This window comes from Protopterus annectens, chromosome 6.part0, assembly GCF_019279795.1.
Source record: "Protopterus annectens isolate FY-2018-M chromosome 6.part0, PAN1.0, whole genome shotgun sequence".
NCBI classification, from domain to species: Eukaryota; Metazoa; Chordata; order Ceratodontiformes; family Protopteridae; genus Protopterus; species Protopterus annectens.
The window spans coordinates 1,476,614,927-1,476,632,030 of NC_056737.1; positions in this window are offsets into that span (position 1 = coordinate 1,476,614,927).

Sequence of the window (17,104 nt, forward strand, 5' to 3'; positions counted from 1 at the left end):
CCTACCCAGCATACCCTCCACAACACACAACCTGCCACCATACCAGAACGTCCACCAAATCCAGCTGTACTTGGTCCACTGGTTTGTTGCAGAAACAGCTACACACAGTGACCTCTACGCATATGTAGTAGGTATTGTCACCCTAGGCAGTGTCAGGATTGCAAACCATGTATCCCCTGCATGTAAAACCCCCTGCACATTTTCGTGAAGCCACAAAAATCTTCGTTATCTAACTTGTTTTGGTCTAGTCCAATTTTGGGATCTCCCTCATGGGCTGACCAACTTGTGTAACTAGTAGAATGGGTATGGCGACTTGATGTCCAATCCAGTAGATATCTGGACACAAGTCAGAACATGCAGTGGAGGTCCATGACACTGTCCAGCCCTAAGTGGGCATGCATAACCTACCACCCAGGATAAAATACCTTCCCGTGGCACGTGTCCAGACATGAATAGGAGGGAGAATATAATGCACACATTTGCAAAGTGGAAAATGGCATGAGGGTGAGGAAGGGCGTAAACAGGTCAACACTGATCAAGTGTGAGGGACACTGACTGTGTGCAGTCATGCCCGACCATACCTGTCAACCTGTGTGAGCAAGATATCTCGACAGAGCCATATTTGTCCCTCAAGTGAGACAATCTGTGTCTGCCATGTTGATAGAATCTTTCAGGTCTGGGTATCTGTCATGCTGTCTCCCATGTCCATGCACTTTAATGTGAGCTACTGTGTCCACACCAGTGTGTCCTCCAGACCACGTGCCACCTGTGGATGCATAGGTCCTGTCCACCCCTTTATGTGTCCTCTGTGTGCATTGTGTCCTGTGTCTTGTCCTTGTTGTTATTTTTTTTTTGTGCTGTTATGTTTTTGTGCTTCATATGTTATGTGAAGTAGTGCAATTATGTTACTGTTAGTAATATGTACAGTGTCTGTACATGTGTATGGATGGTCCTGATCTGACATCTCTATAGCAACACTCTAAAAGAAAGTGGCACCAAAATGACCCAGGTCAGTGTGACAGGGTGCCTCAGTTAAACACAAATTGGTGTCCTTTGAGAAAATGTCCTGTACAATGCAACCATCAGATGCAAAAAATCACAATCAGCTTTGTATAATGTAATGCAAATAGGTGCAAGTTCATGGAGTATAAATGTTGTATGGCCTGTATACAGAGTAACTGCTGAATGTCCCCATATTGTAGAAACTTCATGTAAACTTCAATGTCACTGTATGTACAGGTATAAATGTGATGGAAATCAAATGTGATTATGAATCAACAGATTGGAGTGAATAACCTGTGTATACTGCATAATATGTATCAAAGAATAAGGTGACATAATGTGTCTAGTAAACATAGTAGGGAATATCCTGTCTCTTAGGTGGACAGCCTATGACCCAGATGAACAGAAAATCACCAGTAGAATAAACAGTGGCTCATATCCACAAAAGAATATGATATTAAAATCAGCAGTAGCATGTAAATATGTAACAAGTAATGGATATTTTGTAGGTGAATCATGATGGATGTGTATGTATAAGTAAGTGCATATGAGAACACCAAGTTATATGGTATGAAATGCAGTAAACAGAAGGATACCCCACAAATATACATGAAATATGAAGTCATGTACACACATTAAATATGTAAAGTGAACTGTTTAACCGTGAAAAAGCTGGAATGACAAAAACATGAATAAAACTGTACAAATGTATGAAACATATGCCTGTAATGAAACAATGTGGAAGAATAGAAAAAATGCCCCTGTATGTACATGGTCATGAATGGGTATAGTCTATGACATGGCTCATGCCACTGTCCAAATAGACAATGAAATTTACCCACAAAAATGGATAGAATAACATGTGTCAAAGGATTCTCTGAAGATATGAACAAATGAATGTTGTGTCATTATTTGTGTGTATTTAAAGAAATGCCAGATAGAAAGTGTTATGAAATGTACAAGGTTATGTCACAATCTATTAGTTGAAATATGATATAGATATATAAATATATATATATATAACATATATCACAGCAAATTAGAAGAAATATATATGCATATATATATATATATATACACCGCATGAATAGAATATGTAGAACACATATGTACATATAAACACAGTATGTCAATATGATAGATATATAGAAACAGATACATGTCAAACCATTTGCCACAAAGTACCAGTGTGACAGTGCATGAAAAGATACCATATATGTGCATGCATGACACACATTACATAAAAATCCTTGATGCAATTGACATACCCATACAATAGAGAGAATAGTACATGATGCAATGGGTGCTGTAATAAGTAGCAAAGTGTGAGCTGTAATAACAGTATGTGAGGCAATCATGAGTGACACTGTAGGTCAACATACATGTATGTATAGTGCCATATGTGTATCAGATACATGGGCATAATGTTATTGGCAGACAGATTATCAAATGTACCCGGTGTTCATATATATTGTAAAAGGTGCATACACACCATACATATACATAAAGAAACATTACTGATATGTCATCAGGCATGATGTCATGGATATCAATAAACCAAGATGGTAACCATACCCCATCAGAATGTGGAAAGTAGCTACAAATGGACAATATACAGACATATTAAATATAATCAAAAGTCAAGTTTATAAGTTAGTAATCATGAATGAATGTCAGTAGTAATCATGAAATAGGCAGTCCGTCATGTGTAGCCCTGCAGAATCTTAACATGTACAAATGTGTACATGACAGGTATAATACAAATGTGTATGAATGAAGGAACCCTAATGTAGTGTACAGACTATTAATGAAGATACAACATAGTGTATAACAAAACATGTAATCAAGCATGTATGTGGTGTACAGTATGTGGAAGGTTGTGACTCCACAGACATCATGTAGTCATGGATAGTGTGATGAAAATGACATGTGTCCCCTCGGTACAAATACATGTATATTAGGTGTTGCCTGGATGTGTGGGTGTGGAAAGAATAATTGTGGGTGTACCATGTATGTGTGTATGTGATGATGTATAATGTATTATATCAGTATGTAAAACAGATAATGTGCAATATGCCTCATGATGGCGCATGGTATGCCTCATAAATACATGTGTAAACTGTACTATCTCTTAAGCTGCCTATGCCTCTGTACACTAATATGCATTTAATGAACATATACATGTAAAGAGAGAAAGGTTGTAGACTATATATACATCACATGTCAAGGTGAATCTATGCACATGTGTAACTTTAGATGTGTAGATCAGATACATGTTGTACAGCATATTGCAGTATACAAGGTTGCATGTTGGTATGATTAGAAACAGATAAGTCTGTGGTAGTATCTGCATATGCAATATTAATCGAAATACATATACAGGAGGTTGTGGGACATTCAAAGACTGTACCTGCCAGGAAACAACCGAGATCCCATTACTGGCCATGGACACCCTTCCATGCATCCAACACAACCCCAGTCCTGCACCTGCTGTCAGTATGCCGCATACAGTCCTTGGATCTGTACTACAACCTGTGGATAATCGTGAGTCTGTAATGTTAACCTGTGGTCCATAGAATTGTCTGTTACTACAGACGGATATGAGCCATGCCACTGCACTCCAATGTAATAACCACTGCTGACTGTTGCCAAGATCTGCATACGACCATTAAAAGGTGCTGTACTAACATTGTTTCCAATGCTGGTGTAATACCCAGCCACACAATAACCGGTCACTACACATGTATAACCCACGATCACTACAGCAGCACAGTATGTGCATCACAGAGCCATGCAGATGTACATACATCCAAGGTGCTTTCACGTACAGATAATGCAGCACATTCAAGAGTGATAATCCCAACATACATATCTATATACATTATATATATATATATATATATATATATATATATATATATTTATAGCTATATACATACATACATATATATATATATATATATATATATATATATATATATATTTATAGCTATATACATACATATATATATATATATATATATATATATATATATATATATATATATATATGTAGATGAATCACACACACACACACACATGTGGCGGGGTTAGAGACAGAACACAAGTAAGCACTGTACCACAAGACAGCATTACGCAGTTACAGAGCCACCGTGATCAGTGGATCACATGATTCACACATGCACCGCGTCTGCCTCCGCAGACAGCAGCATCAAAGGCAAAGACGCTGCACGGATGTTCTGGAGAGTGAATACTGTAAAGCAATGTACTGTTGTCATGCAGCTGGAAACACACACACACACACACATACACACACACACACACACACACACACACACACACACACACACACACACACACACTTGGCAGGGCTGGGAGTTGAACATACACCTAACTACCCTAACACACTACAGCATGATGCATGTACAGAACGCGCTACCGAGATTACTAATCACAGCAGTCCCAGAGGCAGACATCTAGGTGCGTGTCATCATCCATAAAGGCAAAGATGTACGTTAAAGGCAGGTGGTGTGAGGCATCTAAAAGCAAGACTGAGTCCCCAGGTGGACGGGAGCATGTGCGCAAACACACACTTGGCAGGGCTGGGAGTCGAACATACACTTAACTACCCTAACACACTACAGCATGACACGTTTACAGAACACGCTACCGAGATTACTAATCACAGCAGTCCCAGAGGCAGACATCTAGGTGCGTGTCATCATCCGCAAAGGCAAAGACGTCGGTAGGAAACTGCTGTGGTGTGAGGCATCTAAAAAGCAAGACTGAATCCCCAGGTGGACGGGAGCATGAGCGCAAACACATGCACACACACACACACACACACACACACACACACACACACACACACACACACACACACACTTGTTAGGGCTGGGAGTCGAACATACACCTAACTACTCTAACACACTACAGTATGACCCATTGCAGGGCAGCCATCGAGATTACTAAGCACAGCAGTCCCAGAGGTAGACATCTAGGTGCGTGTCATCATCTGCAAAGGCAAAGATGTTGGTAGGAAACTGCTGTGGTGAGAGGCGTCTAAAAGCAAGACTGAGTCCCCAGGTTGACGGGAGCATGCACGCAAACACACACTTGGCAGGGCTGGGAGTCAAACATACACCTAACTACCCTAACGCACTACAGCATGACGCATTTACAGAACTCGCTACCGAGATTACTAAGCACAGCAGTCCCAGAGGCAGACATCTAGGTGCGTGTCATCATCCGCAAAGGAAAAGACGTCGGTAGGAAACTGCTGTGGTGTGAGGTATCAAAAAGCAAGACTGAGTCCCCAGGTGGATGGGAGCATGCGTGCAAACACACACACACACACACACACACTTGGCAGGGCTGGGAATCGAACATACACCTAACTACCCTAACACACTACAGCATGACGCATGTACAGAATGCGCTACCAAGATTACTAATCACAGCAGTCCCAGAGGAAGACATCTAGGTGTGTGTCATCATCCACAAAGGCAAAGATGTCGGTAGGAAACTTCGGTGGTGTGAGGCATCTAAAATCAAGACTGAGTCCCCAGGTGGACGAGAGCATGCGCGCAAACACACACTTGGCAGGGCTAGGAATCGAACATACACCTAACTACCCTAATACACTGCAGCAAGACGCATGTACAGAACGTGCTACCGAGATTACTAACCACAGCAGTCCCAGAGGCAGACATCTAGGTGCGTGTCATCATCCGCAAAGGCAAAGACATCGTAGGAAACTTCGGTGGTGTGAGACATCTAAAAGCAAGACTGAGTCCCCAGGTGGACGGGAGCATGCGTGCAAACACACACTTGGCAGGGCTGGGAGTCGAACATACACTTAACTACCCTAACACAGTACAGCATGACACATTTACAGAACACGCTACCGAGATTACCTAGCACAGCAGTCCCAGAGGCAGACATCTAGGTGCGTGTCATCATCCGCAAAGGCAAAGACGTCAGTAGGAAACTGCTGTGGTGTGAGGCATCTAAAAAGCAAGACTGCATCCCCAGGTGGACGGGAGCATGTGCGCAAACACACACATATACACACACACACACACACACACACACACACACACACACACACTCACACACACACACACACACACACACAAACACACTTGGTAGGGCTGGGAGTCGAACATACACCTAACTACCCTAACACACTACAGTATGACGCATTTACAGAACGCGCTACCGAGATTACTAAGCACAGCAGTCCCAGAGGTAGACATCTAGGTGTGTGTCATCATCTGCAAAGGCAAAGACGTCGGTAGGAAACTGCTGTGGTGTGAGGCATCTAAAAGTAAGACTGAGTCCCCAGGTTGATGGGAGCATGCACGCAAACACACACTTGGCAGGGCTGGGAGTTGAACATACACCTAACTACCCTAACGCACTACAGCATGACGCATTTACAGAACTCACTACTGAGATTACTAAGCACAGCAGTCCTAGAGGCAGACATCTAGGTGCGTGTCATCATCCGCAAAGGCACAGACGTCGGTAGGAAACTGCTGTGGTGTGAGGCGTCTAAAAGCAAGACTGACTCCCCAGGCGGACGGGAGCATGCGCGCAAACACACACTTGGCAGGGTTGGGAGTCAAACATACACCTAACTACCCTAACACACTACAGCATTATGCATTTACAGAATGCGCTACCGAGATTGCTAAGCACAGCAGTCCCAGAGGCAGACATCTAGGTGCGTGTCATCATCTGCAAAGGCAAAGACGTCGGTAGGAAACTGCTGTGGTGTGAGGCATCTAAAAGCAAGACTGAGTCCCCAGGTGGACGGGAGCATGCGCGCAAACACACACACACACCCACACACTTGGCAGGGCTGGGAGTTCAACATACACCTAACTACCCTAACACACTACAGCATGATGCATTTACAGAACACGCTACCGAGATTACTAAGAGCAGCAGTCTCAGAGGCAGACATCTAGGTGTATGTCATCATCCACAAAGGCAAAGACATTGGTAGGAAACTGCTGTGGTGTGAGGCATCTAAAAGCAAGACTGAGTCCCCAGGCGGACGGGAGCATGCGCACAAACACACACGTGGCAGGGTTGGGAGTCAAACATACACCTAACTACCCTAACACACTACAGCATTATGCATTTACAGAATGCGCTACCGAGATTACTAAGCACAGCAGTCCCAGAGGCAGACATCTAGGTGCGTGTCATCATCTGCAAAGGCAAAGACGTCGGTACGAAACTGCTGTGGTGTGAGGCATCTAAAAGCAAGACTGCGTCCCCAGGCAGACAGGAGCATGCATGCAAACACACACACACACACACACACACACACACACACACACACACACACACACACACACACACACACACACTTGGCAGGGCTGGGAGTCGAACATACACCTAACTACCCTTACACACTACAGCATGACGCATTTACAGAACGCACTACCGAGATTACTAAACACGCCGTCCCAGAGGAATTCTTCTAGGCGTGTGTCATCATCCGCACTGACAAGGATGCCGACAGGGATTGTATAGAGAGAGAGATCAGTCTGAAAGCATACAGACATATTACTGTCCCACGGTACACATAGACAAACACACGGCAGTGGTGTGATCGTGGCAATGTAAGATTTATGGTGCACCACGACAACATGACATAGTCACGGGACACCCCACAGACAGTACACCCTTCAAGATAGTCGACCAGTGTGTACTCAGTAGGCATCCATCGTGACATTGAAAATGGACATCTGTTGCCTGGATGACCACCATGGCTATACAGGATGTCAACAGCCATGCACAGAGGACATCACCGACACAAGGTGTCACTGGGCATGGCCACACGCTTAGTAATACATGTCCATTCAGACTGTACTGTGTGTCGATCCACACAACGGTGTACTGGGCATGCTCACACACTTAGCAGTTGCAAATGGCCATCTTGCATGCAGACGGAGTCACAACTCACAAGGGTTCAGTTGGGACTGTCATGTGTGTCCATCTACATAACAGCATACTGGGCATGCTCACACACTTAGCAGTTGCAAAGGGCCGTCTTGCATGCAGACGGAGTCTCAACTCGCAAGGGCTCAGTTGGGATTGTCATGTGTGTCCATCTACACAACAGTGTACTGGGCATGCTCACACACTTAGCAGTTGCAAAGGGCCATCTTGCATGCGGACGGCGTCTCAACTCACAAGGGCTTAGTTGGGACTGTCATGTGTGTCCATCTACACAACAGCGTACTGGGCATGCTCACACACTTAGCAGTTGCAAAGGGCCATCTTGCATGCAGACGGAGTCTAGACAAGGAAGGGCACAGTAAGGTATAACTGTCCCCATGCACAGAGTGGTCACACACGTGCAGTGACCAGTACACACTCAGCTGCCATCACAGCTGTCACAGGTGAAGATCCCAGACGTACACACCACAGTCTACACTGTAGCCCTCGAGACATCACCATGTCATTGCTGCAGCAGTACACAGCCATACATTACCACAACACCATGTGACACATGACCAGTGGACTGTACTGAGGTCTACAGCAACTGTGCAGGGTACACATGTACTGACAGGGTTCCAACAGGTGTTATGCATTGAAAGTATACCATTATACATGACCAGGTCAGCTCAAGACATACCAGGGGCCCCGGGTCTTACACAGCTGTGACAGATGAGTGTTGCTGTACACCAACGAACACACATGTTTGGATATGTCAAACATGTGATTGTAGTGGTCGTGTGCATGGACCGCACACACAACACATATGTACATAGCTAAGCCTTTGCTGTCCCCCGTGCAGAACAGTGGCCTAAGCAATCATACGCACGCAAATGGAAGATGGGTCCATGTCTGTTGAATGCTTACAGTACAGGAGGTAGCAATGTTGACGGAGGACACATTCCCCTGTAGTAGTTGCCCATGACACCCGTGATATCATACCACAGTCCATATGTCATGTATATCAACACACATGTCCACCAATAGCAATGCATACAAACATGGCTACAGGAGACACATGTAGGACCAACGCACATGTACAATCTGTACTGTGCATGCAGCAACCATGCATGTGCAGTGGCCGATGTCCGTAACACAGCTGTGCCTAACTACAACATGCAGTCACAATGAAGCACCATCACTGACACCTGTATATGGTGACATACAGACAGTACAGTTGGTTGTGCATCATGTATGGAGGGATCTGTGTACATAAAGTGGTGATCCACCTGTGTAGATGTATGTGTGCCGGGGATGGCTCACAGGTGTGTCACACACCACCCTACCATGCCATGTGCAAACAGTACGCTATGTCACTGTTACTTGATGGTGATGACTTAACGCATACACAGCGGTCAGGTGTAACCAACTGTATGTCACGTGACACCTGTATCACTGACATCCTCCTGTGTGCACATAGCCACACAATTGCCAGACATAGCGTTGGTACACATACTGCGGACAGTACCGCTGCATGTCTATTAAATGGATCATCATATGGCAGGTGTATCATTCCCAGCACTGCCATGTGTGTCCGCTTGTGTGACCACACATGGCACATATGGTGGGGACTACGTCCCAGATGTAACACATCCCTGTACACCGTTGTAGAGATCTGTACATACTGCAGTGTGGAAAGCATGAGGTCGGCAGGTGTGGTGCATCACACACATCGGCTATCCGTACACACATATCTGGTCACCACAGTGTGTGTGTGTATGTATGTATGTATGTATGTATGGCTGTCTGGTGCTTGGTGTGAGGGTGTATGCTACCATACTGTGGAAACAGGATCACTAACCCCTCATGGTGATGCAGTCTACTACCCTGTTGATGCCATTGGTCCCAGCCATACTGGCTACCTGTGCATGTCCCTTCTCTGTGCCACGTCATGTGGGTGCAAAGTACTGCGAAGTTGATGACCACATAGGCAAGGGTCCACACATGAACACTATCAGGTGTGTTATAGTGCTGTAGACCCCGTGAATGTGGCCATGTTCCTGTACTGTGACAGGGTATTACTGCTACACAGTGTGGCCTCATGCTATCAGGTGGCCTCTAATGTCATCATTGGCCTGACCGCTATGTACAACCCCTGCACCATGTCAACATACCTGTAATGTTTCCCGGTATGTATGTTTCATCTCTGTCCGCTGTAGCCTGTTCAATTGACCACATGCTTCAAGTGCAGTATATGTGCGGACATCTGTGTCATGTTCAGACATCTGTGTCATGTTTGACTGTCCAACAGTCAGGTTGAGGGTACGTTTACCATGCTGATATTGCCATACGTGCCTATGAGTACTCCACAGTTACACAGGGGGGACTGCAAACACTGCTACCTGTAGACACATGCCAGTACACCATAGGAGGGAACCAGGGCATTACCAACATGCTGTTGCTGTTGTAACCAAGACACATACTGTGAACATATCACAGTGCATGCTGCACCTGGACTACATGGTATGACTGGTGCATGTTGACAATACACCACTGATGTCACATGCACATCTCTCAGTATTCACACATGTCCAATGCAACATACACATCCCTCAATATGCATACACAAGTAATGTTAGATACACCTCTCACATCTCAGTATTCACACACGACCAATACAACATACACATCCCGCAATATGCATACACAAGTAATGTTAGATACACCTCTCACTATTCTGTTCACCCTGTGCATCAGACCATATGAGCATATCCCTGCACCAATGGTGTGGATGACAGGGATGTGGCACAGGCTTCATCATATGCACAGGATGATACTGTGTGCCAGGGGCATAGGCTGCTCCAATGGATGACATCATGTGTGCGGGTAAGGGCCAGTGATTTGAATGGACATGTGGACATGTCTGTTCCATATGCATGTGAGTGTTGTGGAGCCCTACAATTGTGTTTGCTGTGTGCGTGTATGTGTGCACACAGTTCTGTCATTTGTGAGACCTACACAAGGGTATTACGGACAGCAATAGATGGTGTAGCTGGCCTACTTCCATGTGTCCTATGCCTCACCCCTACCAGATGTTCCAGCACAGACAGCTCACGGATTGCCATGCCACTGTCGAGGATTCTGACCATGTCACCCAATTGCCTGTCCAGAACATCAGCAAGCTGCTGGTGAGCACCTGCCAATGCCTGGATGTTGTTTAGGGTACTGATAGCAGCCCTCTGCAGCCTCTGCCCTTCTCTGTTCTGAAGTTCGGCACGTGCCTGTGCTGCCATTACAATCTGGAACATGCGTCTTGTGATCCCAGCTGCTGCACTATGTCCTGCAGGTGCATGTCTGCCAGAGGTCCTCCTATGAGCAGCACCAGCCACATGCCTGTGTGGCACATCTGCAGTCAGTATACTGCCACCATGGTGTGGAGACACTCCTTCTGTAGCCACCACACGTTATTGTTCAATGCTGACTGTCCTTCCTCTATGGCCACTGTAGATGTGGTATGTGTTGGCAGCTGAACTATGTGTGGGGAAGAGGGGGACATAGCTGGGATGGCAACCGTTGGCACAGATTCTGCCCCTGACATCCCTGCCTGTACCTCGTGCATATGTTCATCACTGCTAGCATCTGTGGAGACACTATCAAATGGACTGCAGGAGGGTAATGCACCTACATCACCTGTGAATGCAAAGAAATACTCTACATTACAATAGACACACACACACTGACACACACACACTGACACACTGACACACCCACACTGACACACACACACACACTAGCACACTGACACACACACACTGACACACACTGACACACTGACACACACACACACTGACACACCATGCATGTGAGATGACAGATGGCATGCAGCATGCTTGTGATACAGCTGACAGCATGCAGCTCAGGCTTTAATAGTGTTTGTAAGCATACCCCCTGGAATGCACACTACAGCAGGCAGGTGTCATATCATTATCCATGCATTTCATACAATCATGGTAGTATGCATGCATCCCCGTGATACACCATGTGGACCAGAACAGGATAACAGTACATATGGCTGACGTGACCTTGACATGTAATCTGCTGACATGTTCATTAACATGCATGCATGCCTGACACAATGGTGTCATGACACATGTACAGCATCGTACTGGGTATCACATTGCAGTGTTGTCCATATGCCCTACAGATAGAATGCATGTTGAGCAAATGTGCATGAGCATGGTAGGGGACTGGGCCGTCTAAATTGCTGTACAGTGTGATGTACAGACACTGTGCCATTGCATGGCATCATGAGGCGTCTTTATTGCTAAACAGTGCATGTTATGTACACATTGCATATCCAGAACTGCATGCATACCCATGACATACCTGTGGATTATGACCTATGATGCTGAGGTGTATACACACCCAACTATGCTATGTCATGTGACAGGTCAATGGAGGACATACAGATGACACCCCTGCACGATGACTACAGAGTGTTAGCTGCCTGGCAACCATGTCCACACATAGCGGACCTGTCACGTCACCATTTCACACATGACATTGATGTACCACGCACACATGGTGCACAACTAACAATGATGTCCTACGGCAGAGGGGAAAAGTACAGTTTCTGTGGCCTGATGTCACTGTCAGTGGAATCTGTGAAAATGACTACTGTCATGCTATGACACAGACATCATGTTCAACACATCTTATGAGGTACATGTCACTGACACCTCCACTAGCTGTGCACAGGCATTTATGATGTGCAGGGTACCCCATCACCTGTACAATCGGTCTAGTACAGCTGTACTTGGACCATGTGTGGACAAAGTGGGACAGGGTGTATCCACATCCCATATTCTGTGTGGCTACATGTCACTGGCCATCCCCCATGGCCATGTGTGCACATGTGTTGGTCATGTATGTGATAGCTGTCTATCACACATGTCTGTGTTGTCCCATATGACATACACCCATAGATGTTGGTTATGTCACCATCCACAGGTCTATGCAGACAACAGGTGTATGTGTGGTATGTGGGGTATGGGTTATGGGAAATTGTGACAATATTGCAACCAAAATGCTACGTGTCTCAGACATGTCGGATGGAACATCACAATGTGTGAAACCATTGCAGGGGCATATAACACAATGGTGACACCTGTGGTCTACCCATATCACTGCTCACTGTGCAGTACTGGTTTGTGTACCACACATTTTGTTCCACTGTATAGTACATATGCCTCCATTGTAGAACACCTCCACCGTTGGATGCGCAGCTGGACACACATGTAGCAATGACAAATACTGTAGTTTCATGTCTGTGTATAATTTCAGTTGTATATATTGCACATGGGTGGCCTGTGTGGATGATGGGTGATGCGACCTGTATATCTATGTATTAACTGGCCACATAGTGAATAGATCTATGTTTTGACATGCCTGATACTGATGGTAGACTCACCTGCAACGGACTCTTGTCTGTGTGGCACGCCAGAGGTACCTGTATAGAGTGACACAGCAGTATGAACATTATCCATGACTGTATGACAGCCATAGGGTGCACAGTGCAGGTTAACACATTCGCCTGTACAATAGCATATAGTCAGCACATGTGTGCATACCATACCTCTCAACCTCTTGAACAATAAATGTGAACAAAGCCTACTATGATGGGGGACATATAGGGACAACTGTGACATATTGCTCTTACTAACCTGGATATTTGATAGACCAATAGGTTTGCATGCACATGGGTTTGCAATGGAATGTGCAGTCGTAAACTCAACTGTATGTCATCATTTAATGACTCCATTCCTCAGTTATTTGCCAGAAAGGGACAGATATTAAGGGGAACACACTGACAATATAAGGCAGACATCTGGACATCCTGCAAATACCTGTACAGTTCAGAGGTATGGTGCATACACAGGGTAGCATAAAGCATGTGTGTTCACATAACTTGCATATGTTGTTAAATTACATGATGTACACTGACACAGGCATGTACGTGGGATATACTGGCCATATGTTCAGTACTGACTTACCAGGCAACTCCAGGCTCATTGGTTGGGAGACACCCACCTCCACAATGGCAGCTACTATTTGTGGGGGCTGTTCCGAGGGTGTTCCCAGACTGGCCAGTAGCTCCTCTGTGTGTGTGTGAGTGGAGGCTGGGTTGGTGGCCCACCACCCGTACCACCTTGTTCTCTGTCGATTGCAGTGGCACACTGTTTTGCATGATGTATGAAGTCTGTGCAGTGTCTGCACACCTGCTGGTAGGTGCGGTTGTGGCCACCCACTTTGTTGACCATCCTGCGAAGATCCTGCCACAGGTCATCCCGCTGCTATGCATGCTGTGGCACGTGGCTAAATAACACTTCGTAGTTCTCTTGGAGGTACAGTATTATGACATCATCCTCCTGTCGGCTATATGCTGGTAGGCATGTACGCGGCATTATCTATAAGACATGATGAAGGTGACAGGTCACATTTACAGACATGTACAGTGATACTGCTGCACATACATTCTAGTACATTCACACAGTTATCTTTGCAAATCAACATGACACTAACACGACTGGCATGTATGTATCCCACACATGTAACACCCAGTATGCATTGGATATCATCCCCATATGTGTGTGTCACCTCATTAGTGTTCCTACTGCATGTGACATCATTCTCCATGTGGACATGTCTGTTTGCATGCACTGGTGTTCTTACCTATCTACCCATGCTTGATGTATCCACGGTAATGCTGTTGACCTAGATGCTGTGGATATGTCACATATCAACACAGACACAGCCTTACTGGGCTTGGGCAGTGACAATGCACCAAGTATGCATGGAAACCTGTACATGCATCTGTTTTTCCATAGACATCTACACTGCACAGCTGTTCAGCATCCTGCCACGGATCACCTGTGTTGCACATGTGATAGACATGGGCAATGGCTAGTCAGACGTCATTCGCAGGTAAGGTTATTGGCTATAGCATGTACGGGCTGGGTTTCCTAGCTGTATCCGATGCCCATTGTGCTACCATGAGGGGCATCAATGACACATTACTGATCCAGATAGATGATACTACATCTACCATGCAGCCATCACACCATGTATGGCAGGGATGATATGTGCAGCTATGTGGACAGGGCTGCATGGTATGGTGGGAGTATGTCACAGGTATGGCACAGGGATCTGTCCAGCATGTGGCCATCCTAGTCATAGGATGGTGGTTGTCCATGACGTATGTCTTTCAGATCAGGCTATGGATATGTAGCATGTCTAACAGCATAGTGTTGCATATGTCTGTATGCAAGGTGGATAGCATGCTGCATACTGGAGGTGAGTATTGTGGAGGCTGGTATCGGCCATCCACGCATGGGCCCTACCCCTGGAGGGTGATATGTATTCCAATATTGGTCACATGGGTGCTGTGTGTGCCTGTCCAATGATCTCCGTGCTCATGGATACCACCCTGTCATGTCATGGGTACCTCGGATGACTACCTAAAGGGCCAGGGAGATGTCACCAGCTCAGGGAGGTGTACTACACTACACCATCCATAACACAGTGTCCATACTGTTGACCACAGCCTAGGTGTTTCTTAATAGGTACGGGGGCGTTCCCCTAGTGGTGTCATTGCTGATATCATCTACCAGAATGTGCACATATGTCACACACATCACACACACAGCCCATTCTGTATGTTGTTCACAACACTGTGACAACAATTGCCCACAGGTCATGGCCATTCACATCATCACATACACAGATGGCTGACATTTGTCTGTGTGGTATGGGCTACAATGCGGGTGGGGTACAACACATTAACCCTGGTTTACTGTAGCTGACACCGTGTGATATGCACATGTCACTGTAGCACCTTTGATAGTTGTGAGTCTGTCAACAGGCCACTAGTAGAACACTTCTGTGACATACACAAGCATCTGTAGCCAAACATCCATACTGTCTTGTACATCTGTGCTGCTAACATTTACATTGATAATGGTTCATGGACCTGCAGACCATACCCAGCAGTGTTCTGATGCGGTGCCACCAATCATGACTGTTGTCAACACTTGTGGGTTGATAGTATACAACACCCTATCTGTAATGTATGGGCATGCTCAGCACTTGTTCAGAGCTTCTTGGCACGTTATGAGCTACTGCTTAGTTTAGCACCCATTTCACACCAGTCCTCACAGGTACACTGTCTGTCCATACATTTCCAGCTTGATAACTGTACAACTGCTGTCGTACACACATCACTCACATACCTCGTGAGACATGGTGGTTTCTATGAGCTGTCCACCTGCCATGTACCACTTATATACAGGCATGTCCAACTGGCACGTACCAGTGCTATTGCCTGTCACTATGATGACTATGTTGTACATGTGGCAATAGAGCTATTCTCATGTCCACAGTCAATTCACACCTCCCAACATACAACAGTACAGCCTGTGGGGGATGCACATATGCAGCCCTGCTGGGGGATATACTGTCACCAAACCTGACTGCACCTGACAGTCATGTGGGGGTGTGCAACATTGGCAATGCACCCCACACATCACATGGTCCCTCATGATCCCCACCACAGGCCACACATATGGAGACACTTTGCACAGTACCCCTCAATACTCTGTGCGGGCACCGACATCAGCCCACATCGCTAAACACAACCACACCAACCTATAGCCCACAGACACGTGTGCCCATCACATACAGCCAATAGGGTGTCATAACATACACGTCATAACATACGCAACACACCTGTCTTAGGTGACTGTCGGCAGTCACACTGCTGTTCCACTCAGCAGGCTATACAAGGCGATAGTCACTTACATCCTGCTGTCCAGTAACTGGTTCTGCAACATAACCTATGCACACATGCCACAAGTCAGCAGGTACGATGTGACTCCCCTTCCATGTTTGTGTGACTGAAGTTGTCACTCAGGGCACAGACTATGTGTGCAGGGACATGCAATAGCCCACCAGTGTTGTCACCCTGATGGTGTGGTCCACGCCCTGGGAAGCATTTTGTGGTCATCCGGACCTGTTACCACTGTACAACGAACGACTTTGTCACTCCCAACAGTTGTCCATGCTTCTGCTGTCATTCCACAGGCATCTA